General features: G+C 39.7%; 1 non-coding gene across 1 annotated transcript; it reads right to left on the bottom strand.

Moving 5' to 3' along the window:
* Positions 1-4,489: 4,489 nt before the first annotated feature.
* LOC141669651 (small nucleolar RNA R71) lies at positions 4,490-4,596 on the bottom strand. The gene has a single exon (XR_012553919.1). It is a non-coding gene; the product is annotated as a small nucleolar RNA R71 (small nucleolar RNA).
* Positions 4,597-15,717: the final 11,121 nt, after the last annotated feature.

Genomic DNA, 15,717 nt, shown 5'->3' with positions numbered 1-15,717 from the left:
ATTTGAAAATGAAGACTCAAATTCTGATACTGAAAATCCTGACAATCTAAGTCCTGATAATGCCAACTCTGATGGATTAAACTCTGATGTTATTAAAACTATGGTGACTACGTCAAAGGAAGATGCACCTATGCAGGGGGAGCATACTCAAGATCTTACCACATCTCAAGAAGCATCAGAACATACATCTGGCTCTTCAAGTTCTGATTCGTCAAGTTCTGATAAGCCAAGTTCTGATAGTTCTGAAAATCTAAATTTTGAAGAATCCAACTCAGAGAGCATAGTTTCAGGGGGAGCATCAGAAAATGAAGTTGAAGACAACATGGATAATGGGGGAGCATCCAGTTCTAGAGAAAACCTTCCATCTGCAAGAAAGTGGACTAAATCACATACACCTGATTTGATAATTAGAAATCCTGATGCAGGTGTCAGAACTAGAACAGGTACTTCAAAAGAATGTCTTTACAATTCTTTTCTCTCTCAGACTGAGCCAACGAAAGTGGAAGAAGCTCTTCAAGATGCTGATTGGGTGCAAGCAATGCAGGTTGAGTTAAATGAATTTGAAAGAAACAAAGTCTGGACCCTAGTGCCAAGACCAAAGAATAGATCTGTTATTGGTACAAAGTGGGTATTCAGAAACAAAACTGACAGTGATGGCATAATTACAAGGAATAAGGCAAGGCTGGTTGCAAAAGGATATTCTCAACAGGAGGGAATTAATTAATGATGAAACATTTGCACCAGTTGCTAGGTTAGAAGCCATAAGGATATTTTTGGCTTATGCTGCTCACAAAAAGTTTACTGTCTTTCAAATGGATGTGAAAAGTGCTTTTCTCAATGGAGAATTGGAGGAGGAAGTATATGTTGAACAACCTCCAGGCTTTGTAGATTCCAAACATCCAGATTATGTCTACAGGCTTGATAAAGCACTTTATGGACTTAAGCAAGCTCCTAGAGCATGGTATGAGACTTTAGCTCAGTTTCTTCTAGAAAGTGGATTTAATAGAGGAACTATAGACAAAACACTGTTCTACCTCAACCATGGAAAGGACTTACTTCTGGTCCAGATTTATGTTGATGATATCATTTTTGGGTCTACAAATGACAGACTTTGCAAGAAGTTTGCCAAACTGATGCAGTCAAGGTATCAGATGAGTATGATGGGGGAACTTAGCTATTTTCTGGGCCTTCAAGTCAAGCAGAATGAAGAAGGCACTTTTATTTTTCAAACTAAGTACACCAGAAACTTGTTGAAGAAATTTGGAATGCAAGATTGTTCAAGTGCATCCACTCCCATGGCCACTGCAACAAAACTGGATAAGGATACTGGTAAATCAGTAGATATTACTGATTACAGAGGTATGATTGGCTCTCTACTCTATCTAACTGCTAGTAGACCTGATATCATGTATGTTATCTGTCTTTGTGCAAGATTTCAAGCAGATCCAAGAGAACCTCATTTAACAGATGTGAAAAGAATTTTCAAGTATCTTAAGGGAACAACTGATCTGGGATTGTGGTATCCCAGAGAATCCGATTTTAAACTAATAGGTTACTCAGATTCAGATTTTGCAGGTTGCAAAATTGACAGGAAAAGCACAAGTGGAAGCTGCCAATTTTTTGGAGGCAGATTGGTTTCTTGGTTTAGCAAGAAACAAAAGTCAATTTCCACATCAACTGCAGAAGCAGAATATATTGCTGCAGGAAGCTGTTGTGCACAGATTCTTTGGATGAAGAATCGGTTACTGGATTATGGGTTAACATATTTCAAAATCCCTATTTACTGTGATAATCAAAGTGCTATTGCTATGACAGGTAATCCAGTTCAACACTCTATGACAAAGCACATCAGCATCAGGTACCACTTCATCAGGGAACATGTGGATGAAGGTACAGTGGAATTGCACTTTGTTCTAACAGATCAACAACTTGCAGATATCTTCACAAAACCATTGTGTGAAGCTACTTTTACAAGATTGGTAAATGAACTTGGAATGGTTTCAGGTTCTTTCTCTAAATCTGCTTAGTTTTGTTCTGATGCATCAGACTTTATGATCAGTATTTACAGAATTTAATCTCTTTGTGTATTCTGTGCTTAATTGAAATATGTGTATAAGTACTGACTATTGTCTGATATATGTTTTTAAACTCTGATAGTGATATGTCTGTTTAGGTAACTATTCAATCCTATGAGGATAACTGTGCTAGATGCTGACCTAGTAGTCTTCAATAAATAAGGGATCCCATGTAAGAAGTAATTATTTCTGTGGAAATCTATTGACACAAGCAAATTCTGATAATTGAGCTTAGTTGAGTTTATTTTGTCTATCTTATTACTAATCACAAACTAGAATATTGCTTCTTGATAAGTGGCATTTTATACCACTTAGAACGTCTTAAAATGGCTTAAATTGGTGTCTTGAAATCAAGTATTTTGTGTATTTGATGCGTTTTTCTAGTGTTTATGCATTTCAGGGTATTAGTTGCATTTCGGAGGAGGAATCATCAAGAATAAGCCTTGGCATGTGTTCACCATGGCGAGAGGAAAAGAACGGGCAGATTACGGCGAAGAAACGGAGCAAACCTGGATTTTTTCCAGTAGGGTCCTGCGCGCCCGCGCAGCAATGCTGAGCGGCCGCGCAGCAGCCTTGCGCGCCCGCGCAGAAATGCTGAGCGGCCGCACAGGGTCGGGGAAAAAGCTGAATTATTTTAGACTTCTACTTCTGTTTGGCTTCCAACTTCTATGTAATCTGAGTTTTATGGGACTATTATATAAGTAGATTTGAGACGTTTTCATAGAGAATATGAAGGAGATTATGTTTTAGATTGTGTTTTGCGCAAGAAGCGAAGGAGATAAGGAAGAAGACCGATTTAGCACACTGCAGCGAAGAGGAAGCATATATTCTTATGATTCTTGTTTCGTTGTAACGTTGGATGCTAGTTTTCTTGCTTTGACTTATTTACTCTTGTGACGTACTCTGTTTTAATATAATTAGTTTAGTTATTATTTTCTTGTGTTGTTTATCATAATTTCATATGAACCCATGATGGCGATAAGTTCTATTATGGGCTAATCATGATCATGGGGTTGCAACGGATTTATTATGAAATTCTTTAGTTAATTGTTTAATACTTTAGTGTGTGATGATTGCATGATATCTAGTATTGGTTGTGCATATTCGTCTTATGTGCGTCGCGAACATATAAGATAGGGTGTTAATCTCTTGTGAAGCGACGATGGATCTTGAGATTTAGAACTTGCCATGCTAGCATAGGTTCATGTACGTTGTGCATGATTAGTGGGTAACTCTAACAGTTTTATTTGCCTTATGTAATCAAAAGGGATAACTTGTGCTTAAATCATTGTGTTGTCAATTTCTGTAGACATATAGGAACTAAACATGATTGATGACTATTCAACTTCTATCTTAATTGTGGATGCTTGGTAGAATGGTATTAGTACAATGAAAGTTGGCTTTTATCAGTTTCGTGTTATTCGATTAATGTCATCACTGTCACATGCTAAAGGTAATAACAATGGCTATAGAAGGAATTAATAATGAAGTTCTGATCTCATGAGTGTTTTATTATTGATAAATTGAAGTGTTAGTTAAGTGGTTAATTAAGTAGTTAATTATAATTAATATTTAATCAACAATTTTAAGTGTTATCTTAACATTGAGAAGTAATCATACATTGGTGAGTGAGTTTAATTAGACAATAACTTAGTCTGAGTCTCTGAGGGAACGAACTAGAAAGTATTCTATATTACTTGCGAACGCGTATACTTGCGTGAATATTAGTGCATGTTTTCGCCCTAACAAGTTTTTGGCGCCGCTGCCGGGGACTCGGCGTATTTGTTTAGTTTATGTACTTATCATCATTGGTCATTAGGACTCAGTGATTTGGACGTAGTAGTTAATTACTCTTTTCGGTTGTGTTTCAGGTACTTTAGCAAGCGTTTATGCAAACTCGTTCTCGTGCTTGCAAGAGGACCTTAGATACAGCTGAGGAGAAAGACGAAGTTCTTGATACTCCGGAGAAGTTAGATTTTGAGGATTCGGATTCAGGAACTGAGCAGAAAGAACCAGTAAACATGGGAAATCGTATTGTTCTAGCTGATCCAGCTCTTATGGATTTTTCTCGGCCTAAAATTGATGATATTCAGTCAAGCATCCTTCATCCGGCTATTCAAGCTAACACCTTTGAAATCAAGTCGGGCACTATTCAGATGGTGCAGAATTCTGTTTCTTTTGGAGGAGCGGCAACTGAAGACCCCAACATGCACATAAGGAATTTTGTCGAGATCTGCAGCACTTTTAAGTATAATGGCGTGACTGATGAGGCTATCAAGTTGAGGCTTTTCCCATTCTCACTGAGGGATAAGGCTAAAGACTGGTTACATTCTGAACCAGCTGGGTCCATCACTACGTGGCAAGATCTTGCGCAAAAGTTTCTGGTGAAGTTTTATCCAATGGCAAAGACTGCTGCTATGAGGAGTGCTCTTACTCAGTTTGCGCAGCAACCTACAGAATCTATGTGCGAGGCTTAGGAACGCTACAAGGAAATGTTGAGAAAATGTCCACATCATGGAATGCCGGATTGGATGGTAATCACTGGTTTTTATAATGGTTTGGGGGCCCAATCTCGGCCCATGCTCGATGCAGCAGCTGGAGGCGCCTTATGGGCTAAAAGCTATACTGAGGCGTATAATCTTATCGAGACGATGGCTGTAAATGAGCATCAAAACCCAACTCAGAGGATGACGTCAGGCAAGGTAGCAGGTATTCTGGAAGTTGATGCAGCCACCGCTATTGCAGCCCAGCTCCAAGCGCTATCAATGAAGGTTGATTCTTTGGCTATGTATGGAGTTAATCAAATAGCTATGGTTTGTGAGCTTTGTGCAGGTTCTCATGCTACGGATCAGTGTTCTCTTGTCAACAAATCTGTTCAGTATGTGAATAATTATCAGCGACAACAGCAGCCTGTGCCAGCGACCTATCATCCTAACAACAGAAATCATCCAAATTTCAGCTGGGAGAATAATCAGAATGCTATTCAGCCAACATATCAGCAAGGAGTAAGTAAACAGTTTAGCCCACCTGGATTCCAGCAACCACAGCAGTATGCTACAAGGCAATCATATCCTCAACAGGGAAGTGCAGCTGCACCTACTAGTGCTGATTTTGAGGATCTTAAGCTGTTGTGCAAGAGTCAGGCGGTTTCTATTAAGACCTTGGAAAATCAAATCGGTCAATTAGCCAATGCAGTGCTCAATCGTCAACCTGGCACTCTTCCCAGTGACACGGAAGTACCAGGCAGGAAGGAAGCTAAAGAGCAAGTCAAGGCTATTACCTTAAGGTCTGGAAAAGTAGCTGATGCTGAAAAGGCAAAAGAAGTTGAAGCTGAAGTTAGAGATGAAGAATCTAAGCAAAAGGAGAAAGTGGCGGAACCAAAGAAGACTACTGTTGAACACACTCTGCCTGAGGCTAATACAGGGGAGAAACAGCTCTATCCTCCACCACCTTTTCCTAAGAGATTGCAGCAACAAAAGCTGGATAGACAGTTCAGGAAGTTTCTGGAGATGTTCAAGAAACTTCACATCAATATACCTTTCACTGAGGCGCTGGAACAAATGCCTAGTTATGCGAAGTTTATGAAGACTATTCTTTCAAGGAAGGTGAAACTGGATGACCTTGAAACCGTTGCTCTCACGGAAGAATGCAGCGCTGTTCTGCAGCAAAAGTTACCACCAAAACTGAAAGATCCAGGAAGCTTCACCATTCCTTGCACCATTGGCAATATAACTTTTGACAAGTGCCTTTGTGATTTGGGAGCAAGCATTAATCTGATGCCCTTGTCGATATTTAAAAAGCTGGATCTGCCTGATCCAAAACCCACATACATGTCGCTATAATTGGCGGACCGTTCCATTACTTACCCAAGGGGCATAGTTGAGGATGTGCTCGTCAAGGTGGATAAGCTCTTCTTTCCTGCAGATTTTGTTATTCTGGATTTTGAGGAAGATAAGAAGATTCCCATAATCTTGGGGAGGCCTTTCTTGGCTACTGGCCGTACCTTGATAGATGTGCAAAAAGGGGAACTTACTATGCATGTCCAAGATCAGGATGTGACCTTCAACGTATTCAAGGCAATGAAATTCCCTACAGAAGATGAGGAGTGCTTAAAAGTGGATGTGATTGATTCTGCGGTTACTTCGGAACTCGATCACATGCTAATGTCTGATGCATTGGAAAAGGCCTTAGTGGGGGAATTTGACAGTGATGATGAAGATAGCAACGAGCAATTACAATATCTGAACGCTTCTCCATGGAAGCGAAAGCTCGACATACCATTTGAATCTCTTGGTACTTCTGACCTTAAGAATGCTGAAGGGAAGCTCAAACCATCAATAGAGGAAGCACCTACCTTGGAGCTCAAACCATTACCTGAACACTTGAGGTATGCTTTTTTAGGTGATTCATCTACGTTACCTGTTATTATTTCAGCTGACCTTTCAGGTAGTGAGGAAGACAAGCTCTTAAGGATTTTGAGAGAATTCAAATCGGCTATAGGATGGACCATAGCAGACATCAAGGGGATAAGTCCTTCATATTGTATGCATAAAATTCTGTTAGAGGAAGGTAGTAAGCCAACTGTGGAACAGCAGCGAAGACTGAACCCGATCATGAAGGAGGTGGTGAAGAAAGAAATTCTGAAATGGCTAGATGCAGGCATCATTTATCCTATTTCTGACAGCTCGTGGGTGAGCCCCGTGCAATGTGTACCTAAGAAAGGAGGTATCACTGTGGTCGCAAATGAAAAGAATGAGCTCATCCCTACTCGAACAGTTACAGGATGGAGAGTATGCATGGATTATAGAAAATTGAACAAAGCCACAAGGAAGGATCACTTCCCTCTCCCATTCATTGATCAAATGCTTGACAGATTGGCGGGACATGAGTATTTTTGTCTTCTGGATGGTTATTCCGGGTATAATCAGATTTGTATTGCACCAGAGGATCAGGAAAAGACTACCTTCACTTGTCCATTTGGCACATTTGCTTTTCGTAGAGTTTCGTTTGGGTTATGTGGCGCCCCGGCCACCTTTCAGAGATGTATGATGGCTATATTCTCTGACATGATTGGAAATGATGTCGAAGTGTTCATGGATGACTTCTCCGTCTTTGGACACTCATATGATGAATGTTTGAATAATTTGCGCGCCGTACTCAAAAGATGCGTGGAAACTAATTTGGTGCTTAATTGGGAGAAATGTCATTTTATGGTGCGTGAAGGCATTATCCTTGGGCATAAGGTCTCTAGCAAAGGTCTGGAGGTGGACAAGGCCAAGGTGGGAGTCATTGAAAATCTTCCACCACCCAATTCTGTGAAAGGAATTCGTAGTTTTCTCGGTCATGCGGGTTTTTATCGGCAATTCATCAAGGACTTTTCAAAGATATCTAAGCCATTGTGCAATTTGCTTGAGAAAGATGTGCCTTTCAAATTTGATGATGAATATTTGGCAGCATTCGAGACTCTCAAGAAGAGTTTGATCACGGCACCAGTTATTACAGCACCACATTGGACAGAACCGTTTGAGATGATGTGTGATGCGAGTGACTATGCGGTAGGTGCAGTTCTGGGACAGCGCAAGAAAAATCTCTTCCATGTGGTCTACTATGCGAGTAAGACTTTAAATGGGGCCCAATTGAACTACACCACTACTGAGAAGGAGCTTTTGGCTATAGTCTTTGGCTTTGAGAAATTTCGATCTTATCTGCTTAGTACGAAAGTAATAGTATTCACTGATCATGCAGCTATTCGCTATCTGGTTTCTAAGAAGGATTCGAAGCCGAGACTCATTCGTTGGGTGCTTTTACTTCAAGAATTTAAGTTAGAGATCAAAGATAGAAAAGGTACTGAGAATCAAGTAGCTGACCATCTCTCTAGGTTGGAGAATCCCGATTCTACTTCACAAGATAGGATGTTAATCAATGAATCTTTTCCGGATGAGCAGTTGTTTGCAATTCAGGAGGAAGAACCATGGTTCGCAGATATTGTAAACTATCTTGTCAGCAATATAATGCCGCTTAATTTGACATCCGCTCAAAAGAAGAAGTTTCTGCATGAGGTGAAGTGGTATATGTGGGATGAACCATATTTGTTCAGACAGGGAGCTGATCAGATCATCAGGAGATGTATCCCGTTCTGTGAGACGGAGGGGATATTACGAGACTGCCATTCCACGGTTTATGGTGGACACTATGGAGGTGAGAAGACGGCAGCTCGTATTCTGCAAGCAGGTTTTTTCTGGCCTACTTTGTTCAAGGATGCTCATCAGTTTGTTTTAAGGTGTGATCGTTGCCAAAGAGTGGGAAATTTGTCAAGGAAGGATGAGATGCCATTAAATGTGATGCTTGAAGTCGAGGTCTTTGATGTATGGGGAATCGATTTCATGGGGCCTTTTATCTCATCTTGCAATAATCAGTACATCTTGCTGGCAGTCGATTATGTCTCAAAATGGGTCGAAGTTAAAGCTTTACCGACAAATGATGCAAAGGTAGTACTAAATTTTCTTCATAAGCAAATTTTCACAAGGTTTGGAACGCCTCGGGTAATCATAAGTGATGAAGGATCACATTTTTGCAACCGTAAGTTCACTTCTATGATGCAGCGTTATAATGTGAATCATCGAGTAGCTACTGCCTATCATCCGCAAACAAATGGTCAAGCAGAAGTGTCTAACAGAGAGATAAAGCGCATTCTAGAGAAGGTCGTTTGTCCGTCAAGGAAGGATTGGTCTTTAAAGCTCGATGAAGCTGTTTGGGCTTACAGAACAGCATACAAAACTCCACTTGGGATGTCACCATTTCAGTTGGTGTACGGTAAGGGATGTCATCTATCGGCGGAGCTTGAGCATAAGGCCTACTGGGCGTTGAAGAAATTGAACCTGGATTTAGATGCAGCTGGTAAGAAAAGAATGCTTCAGCTTAATGAACTTGATGAATTTCGACTGCAAGCGTACGAGAATAACAAAATGTATAAGGAAAAGGTGAAGAGGTGGCACGATAGGAAGCTACATCCTAAGTTATTTGTGCCAGGGCAACAAGTTCTGTTATTCAACTCCCGGCTCCGACTTTTTCCTGGGAAGTTGAAATCAAGGTGGTCTGGACCTTTTATTGTCAAAACTGTGTTTCCACATGGAGCGGTGGAAATTTTTGAGAATGATTCGGACCAAGCATTCAAGGTTAACGGTCAGCGGTTGAAGCACTACTATGGGGACATGGCAAACCGAGAGGTGGTTAGTGCCATTTTGTTGACTACTTGAGAAAGGTACGGAACGTCAAGCTAATGACGAAAAAGAAGCGCTGCGTGGGAGGCAACCCATGAATTGTTGTTACAGGAACCCTTAGAAGTTACTAACCTATCCAAAAACACAAAAAAATCAGAAAACAGGGCTGAAATTTTTTTTTTCCAGAGACCCTCTGCGCGCCCGCGCAGCTATGCTGAGCGGCCGCGCAACTTGCTGCGCGCCCGCGCAGAAATGCTGAGCGGCCGCGCAGGGGTCGAGTTCCAGAAAATTTTTTACAGTTCAAGAAAAAAAAAAAAAAACAAAAAACACAAAAACCCATCTCAGCCCATAAACCCATGAACTCTTTTCCCATTACCCCATGATTTTATCCCTCAACCCCACTCCTAATCTAATTTAACCTACTCCACACCCTATATATACATACACTTATCCCACATATCTCCCACAAACTTCCTACACTTAAACCCTCTCATAAATATCAAAAATCAGTTCTTACACACTCTTATTCACAAATCAATGGCACCCAAGAGAGCACGCACTATTGACAGCAGCAGCACAGTTCCTACTGCTGATTCATCAAGGGGTACTGCTGCAAGGCCTCGGTTAACTGACAGAGCTGCGGAGGAGGAGAACTGGAATAAAAAGACTGCTGAGGATTTTGACTTGGATTTGATTTGTGCGACTCTCTGTCGACCGGGCACAGTTTGGAACCGCAGTCCAGCCAATAATGAGTATCGTCACTTTCCGGCGATCGCCATGAACAGGTATGCCCGTGCATGGAATGCATTTATATGTGCTAATATTTTGCCTTCTTCACATGCACACGAGATCACAGTTGAGAGAGCACAGTTGTTGTGGGGAATTCTGAATGAGGAATACTATGTGGACCTTGGTGAGTTTATCTACCAAGGAATTCTGAAGTTTTTGAGGGGAGCAAAGCATATGAACATCCCTTATGCATCCACGGTTACGAAGCTATATCGAGCAGTAGGAGTGAACTGGCCGGCTCATGAGCAGTTGCAGTTGCCAGCAGCTCCGATAGATTCTGGCACTCTGAATGGGATGCAGGAGTGGACCGGTGGTGAGCCTGAGGAGCATGGGCTGGGTTATCGTCTTCCAGGAGGACGTCCAGCACGAGGTGCTACTATGGCTAGGCCAAGGCGTGGTGAGGCTGGTCCTTCGAGAGCTCAGGAGGGTGCTGGGATGGGTGATGCCCAGTATAGGAGGCTTTCACGGCGGATGGATGCTATGTATGAGACGCAGAGCAGGTTTGCTCAGGAGCTCACTCTTGCGTTAGGGACTGCTTTTCGAGGCCTTGGAGCTGATATCTAGTGGCCAGTTTTTGGTGAGGACTCTGCATACCCGCCGCCTGATACTCCACCCACTGAGGGTGATGATGATGATGACTCCGAGTAGGTATACCCTGTGTTCCTTTCTACTACCTTCACTGGGGACAGTGAAGATTTTAAGTTTGGGGGTGGTAGTTAAGGAATATTTTATGAGTGTCATATAGCTGCATATTAATGATATTAGTTCATATAGTTGCATAATTTTTGCCATATAGTTTTTTTTATATAGCTTTATTTGTTTGTCATATCATATAGCTCATGCATATACCATGATCCCTTTTGCAATGATTTATCGACTGAATTGTGATATTGATGCGAGTGTAGTGATAGCATTAAAGTGATATTAAGTTGTGTAGGTTGATATGCATGCTAGAAGCACTTGTATTTTCACTAAGTCTTAGAGAATGCTTAAGGGCTAGATTGTTGTTATGATCTGATTATTTTCGAGGATAATCTATTTATTATGCTTAGAATTTGATAATAGATTCTTAGTGGTAAAGGCATGAAAAAGAAAAAAAAATGGAGTAAAAATGGAATTTGTTGATAGTTGTGGCTAGGCGTCAAATGGCTAGTAGCCGGCTCGCATGTTATGCGAGTAGTCTAGGGTTGAGCAAGATGGAGCGAAACACACTTGCTCAGAAAAAAAAAAAAAATTGCATAATTGATCAAGAGTGGGCTCTTTGGTATTCGAGTTATTAAGTTCTTAGGGGACTTTGTGCCTAGTGACCTAAGGCTTTTAGAGTCTGGGATCCGCTAACCTAACGCTCGTTACATGGATACCATTGTATAAGTCTTTTGTGGACCTCACTCATTGCACGGTCAAATAAGCATTTGAGTTGTAAATAAAAAGCACGATTCCGTAGTAAGCTCCAGAGTTCTTGTAGTGTTGTATATCACTTTGTGCCTAGAATTTTTATTCTTTGTATAATCGTAGGATTCCCTTGAGGATAGTCTAGTCATAGTAATTGGTCTAGTTCCGAAGCATATCTGTTAAGCATTTGCACACACCACGTTTCTGGCTGTATGTCCGTTTGCATGAGTTTATTGATCTTTAGTGTCTAACTGCATTCGTTGAGACGTGACAATTTGGTTGGTTAATTGTAGTAAGGGGGATCGTTGCATTTTCATATAGATTGCATTCATGCATATTTTTATTTGTTTTGAGTCTGTGACGCTTGAGGACAAGCATCGATTTAAGTTTGGGGTGTGATAAGTGGCATTTTATACCACTTAGAACGTCTTAAAATGGCTTAAATTGGTGTCTTGAAATCAAGTATTTTGTGTATTTGATGCGTTTTTCTAGTGTTTATGCATTTCAGGGTATTAGTTGCATTTCAGAGGAGGAATCATCACGAATAAGCCTTGGCATGTGTTCACCATGGCGAGAGGAAAAGAACGGGCAGATTACGGCGAAGAAACGGAGCAAACCTAGATTTTTTCCAGTAGGGTCCTGCGCGCCCGCGCAGCAATGCTGAGCGGCCGCGCAGCAGCCTTGCGCGCCCGCGCAGAAATGCTGAGCGGCCGCGCAGGGTCGGGGAAAAAGCTGAATTATTTTAGACTTCTACTTCTGTTTGGCTTCCAACTTCTATGTAATCTGAGTTTTATGGGACTATTATATAAGTAGATTTGAGACGTTTTCATAGAGAATATGAAGGAGATTATGTTTTAGATTGTGTTTTGCGCAAGAAGCGAAGGAGATAAGGAAGAAGACCGATTTAGCACACTGCAGCGAAGAGGAAGCATATATTCTTGTGATTCTTGTTTCGTTGTAACGTTGGATGCTAGTTTTCTTGCTTTGACTTATTTACTCTTGTGACGTACTCTGTTTTAATATAATTAGTTTAGTTATTATTTTCTTGTGTTGTTTATCATGATTTCATATGAACCCATGATGGCGATAAGTTCTATTATGGGCTAATCGTGATCATGGGGTTGCAACGGATTTATTATGAAATTCTTTAATTAATTGTTTAATACTTTAGTGTGTGATGATTGCATGATATCTAGTATTGGTTGTGCGTATTCGTCTTATGTGCGTCGCGAACATATAAGATAGGGTGTTAATCTCTTGTGAAGCGACGGTGGATCTTGAGATTTAGAACTTGCCATGCTAGCATAGGTTCATGTACGTTGTGCATGATTAGTGGGTAACTCTAACAGTTTTATTTGCCTTATGTAATCAAAAGGGATAACTTGTGCTTAAATCGTTATGTTGTCAATTTCTGTAGACATATAGGAACTCAACATGATTGATGACTATTCAACTTCTATCTTAATTGTGGATGCTTGGTAGAATGGTATTAGTACAATGAAAGTTGGCTTTTATCAGTTTCGTATTATTCGATTAATGTCATCACTGTCACATGCTAAAGGTAATAACAATGGCTATAGAAGGAATTAATAATGAAGTTGTGATCTCATGAGTGTTTTATTATTGATAAATTGAAGTGTTAGTTAAGTGGTTAATTAAGTAGTTAATTATAATTAATATTTAATCTACAATTTTAAGTGTTATCTTAACATTGAGAAGTAATCATACATTGGTGAGTGAGTTTAATTAGACAATAACTTAGTCTGAGTCTCTGAGGGAACGAACTAGAAAGTATTTTATATTACTTGCGAACGCGTATACTTGCGTGAATATTAATGCATGTTTTCGCCCTAACACTTCTCATCTGTTAAGTTCTGATGCTAGTAAATCTGTTGAATGTACTAAGTGCTGATAAACCTCACTTATCAAAAGAAAAAGCAAAAGAATCAAGGATTAAAATTCAGGTACTCCTTTGAGATCTAGAGTAAAAAATGTGGAAGGGACGGCCCAAGTTCATGGCTGGTATTAAGTAAATATGTATTAGAAAAGCAAAATATTTTCTTGGTGACTTTTCATACTCTATGATTACTGGAGAAATACTCTGATAATAACATAAATTCTGATAAGCAGTTGTGACTCACTTACACTGAGAAGCCACTGTAAAATGGAATTTAAAAAGATGCACAAAATTAGCACAAAATAGTTGAGGTGGACTCAAGCATGAACTCATTCAACAGTAGGTTTCAGAATAATGACAGCTCTTTAGCAAAGTTTTAGTTATGCCTTATTTCTAAGATGTACTGAAGTGAATCAGACTTTACTCCTTGTCTGATATTTAGCTTAATGCACACACTAAACACTCCATATGAATGATGAAAATCACTGTGGTGATCTGTGTTGTTTTAGATGAACAGTCATTGTGTCACATTGCACAAATTCTGAGGACAAGTTCTGATTGCATGATCTGATGATTAAGTTCTGAAGAATATAAATCAGAATTTGTGTGATGACTTACTAAGATAGGCATTCATTTTTCGAGTTAAGAAATTATGTTCTGATGACTGTTAAGTTCTGATATAAGTCTAAGTTCTGATATTAAAGTCTGATTCTTTACTTGACTTATTTGTGGATAAAATTTGGAAACAGTCTCAGTTTAAACCAGAATATGTTGAAGTGGAAGATGAAGAGTCACTATATTTAGGGATAGTGGTACTCGTACATGAACAATCAACTTTTACTTGTTTCTTATGTGCATTAAACCATGTTTTCCCTTTCCAATGAATGTTTTTCTTTTTCCAAGTCTGGGGAGACGAGGTAGAATTTAATTCTACCTGTCAGCATTAAATTTCTTTGCGTCTCCTGGCATTCTCTTGCCTATATAAGCAACCACTTCACATCAGCCTTCCCATCAAATCTTTTATCACAAACTCACCTTCATAATCTTTATATCAAAAACACCATGGTCAATTACAATATGTTTTTGAACTACGAAACATTCAACATGGACTTGCGCTGTGCCGATTGGCAGCAGGAATGGCACGTTACTGCCATTCCTGATGAGATATGGGACTCCGTTCCCCAGGAGGTATTCACCCACCTCCTGTTCTTCTACATGGACTACCATCGCCATCTAGAGCGATTGGAAGAGGAAAGGCGAGAAGCTCTCCGCCAGCAAGAGCGAATCATACGACTCGCTATTTTGTTTGTCGAGAGTAGGAAGAAGAAATGATTTATTTTCTTCTTCCTGTTTTTCTTCATCATCAGCCTTGCCCTGCTTCTTGAGCTAGGACAAAGGCTGTTGACGTTAGGTTTAGCAGCTTAGGGCAATCTTGTAAAAAGTTCTGATGTAATTTAAATTTCATGAATGTATTCTCTTGATATATTAATGAAATTTGCTTTTGTTTCAAGATCTTGTCATTGAGATATTTTGTAATGCATTGATAAATCCTGAGATATATTCATAGTCTGATGACCATATAAATTCTGTTTTAACTTAAGTTCTGATTTTATTTTACCAGTACTTGCTCATCTGATTTATTATGGTCATTGTCACTCGAATTTTTTTTCCAGAATATTGATGTTGTAGTGAAAAATAATTAAATAAGTGGAAACAGTTTCAATTTTGAATTAAAACTGTTTCACCTTGATTAATGGAGTAACTGGGTAAGTGGAACGGTTTCTCCTTAAAAAACTGCAAGTGGGTAAGTAATGATTACTGTTTTCTCATGCCCATTAACTATTCGTTTTTACTGCATATCTGACAGGTGTCCAACGGTTACATTTTTTTCAAAAGTATAAGTAAGACAGAGAGAGGATTTTTTAATCTTTTATTTCCTTTCATACTTTTTCTCTCTATTTGCTTTTACTCTCTTTCTTCTTCTAATGTTGATTTTTCATATAGACATTCTATCAAACACCTAACAGGCACTTATACATCTCGATTAATTTCATGACACCTAAGGATTTAATCATTGATGGAGCTAAATTTGTTCCAAACAACTATGCTGCAATTCTTGATAATGCTGAAGCTCCGTCTGAATTGCATTTTGTGCAAGATCTTCTTGCACACAGTGAAATCGGGTATGCATTGACCCAACCTTCAGTATTCTCAAGCCAACAAGTTCTGACACTTTGGAGGACTGGAAACTTTGATAATGGTGGTCAAAATGGTACTCCTAGTAATGTTTTCGAAGTGGGTGATTCTCCATATGCAGTCACTCCTGGTACAATATGCAAGGCTC

This window comes from Apium graveolens, chromosome 6 (genome assembly GCF_009905375.1).
Source record: "Apium graveolens cultivar Ventura chromosome 6, ASM990537v1, whole genome shotgun sequence".
NCBI lineage: Eukaryota > Viridiplantae > Streptophyta > Magnoliopsida > Apiales > Apiaceae > Apium > Apium graveolens.
The sequence above is the reverse complement of the archived record's forward strand: the minus strand, read 5'-3'. Positions and strand labels throughout refer to the sequence as shown.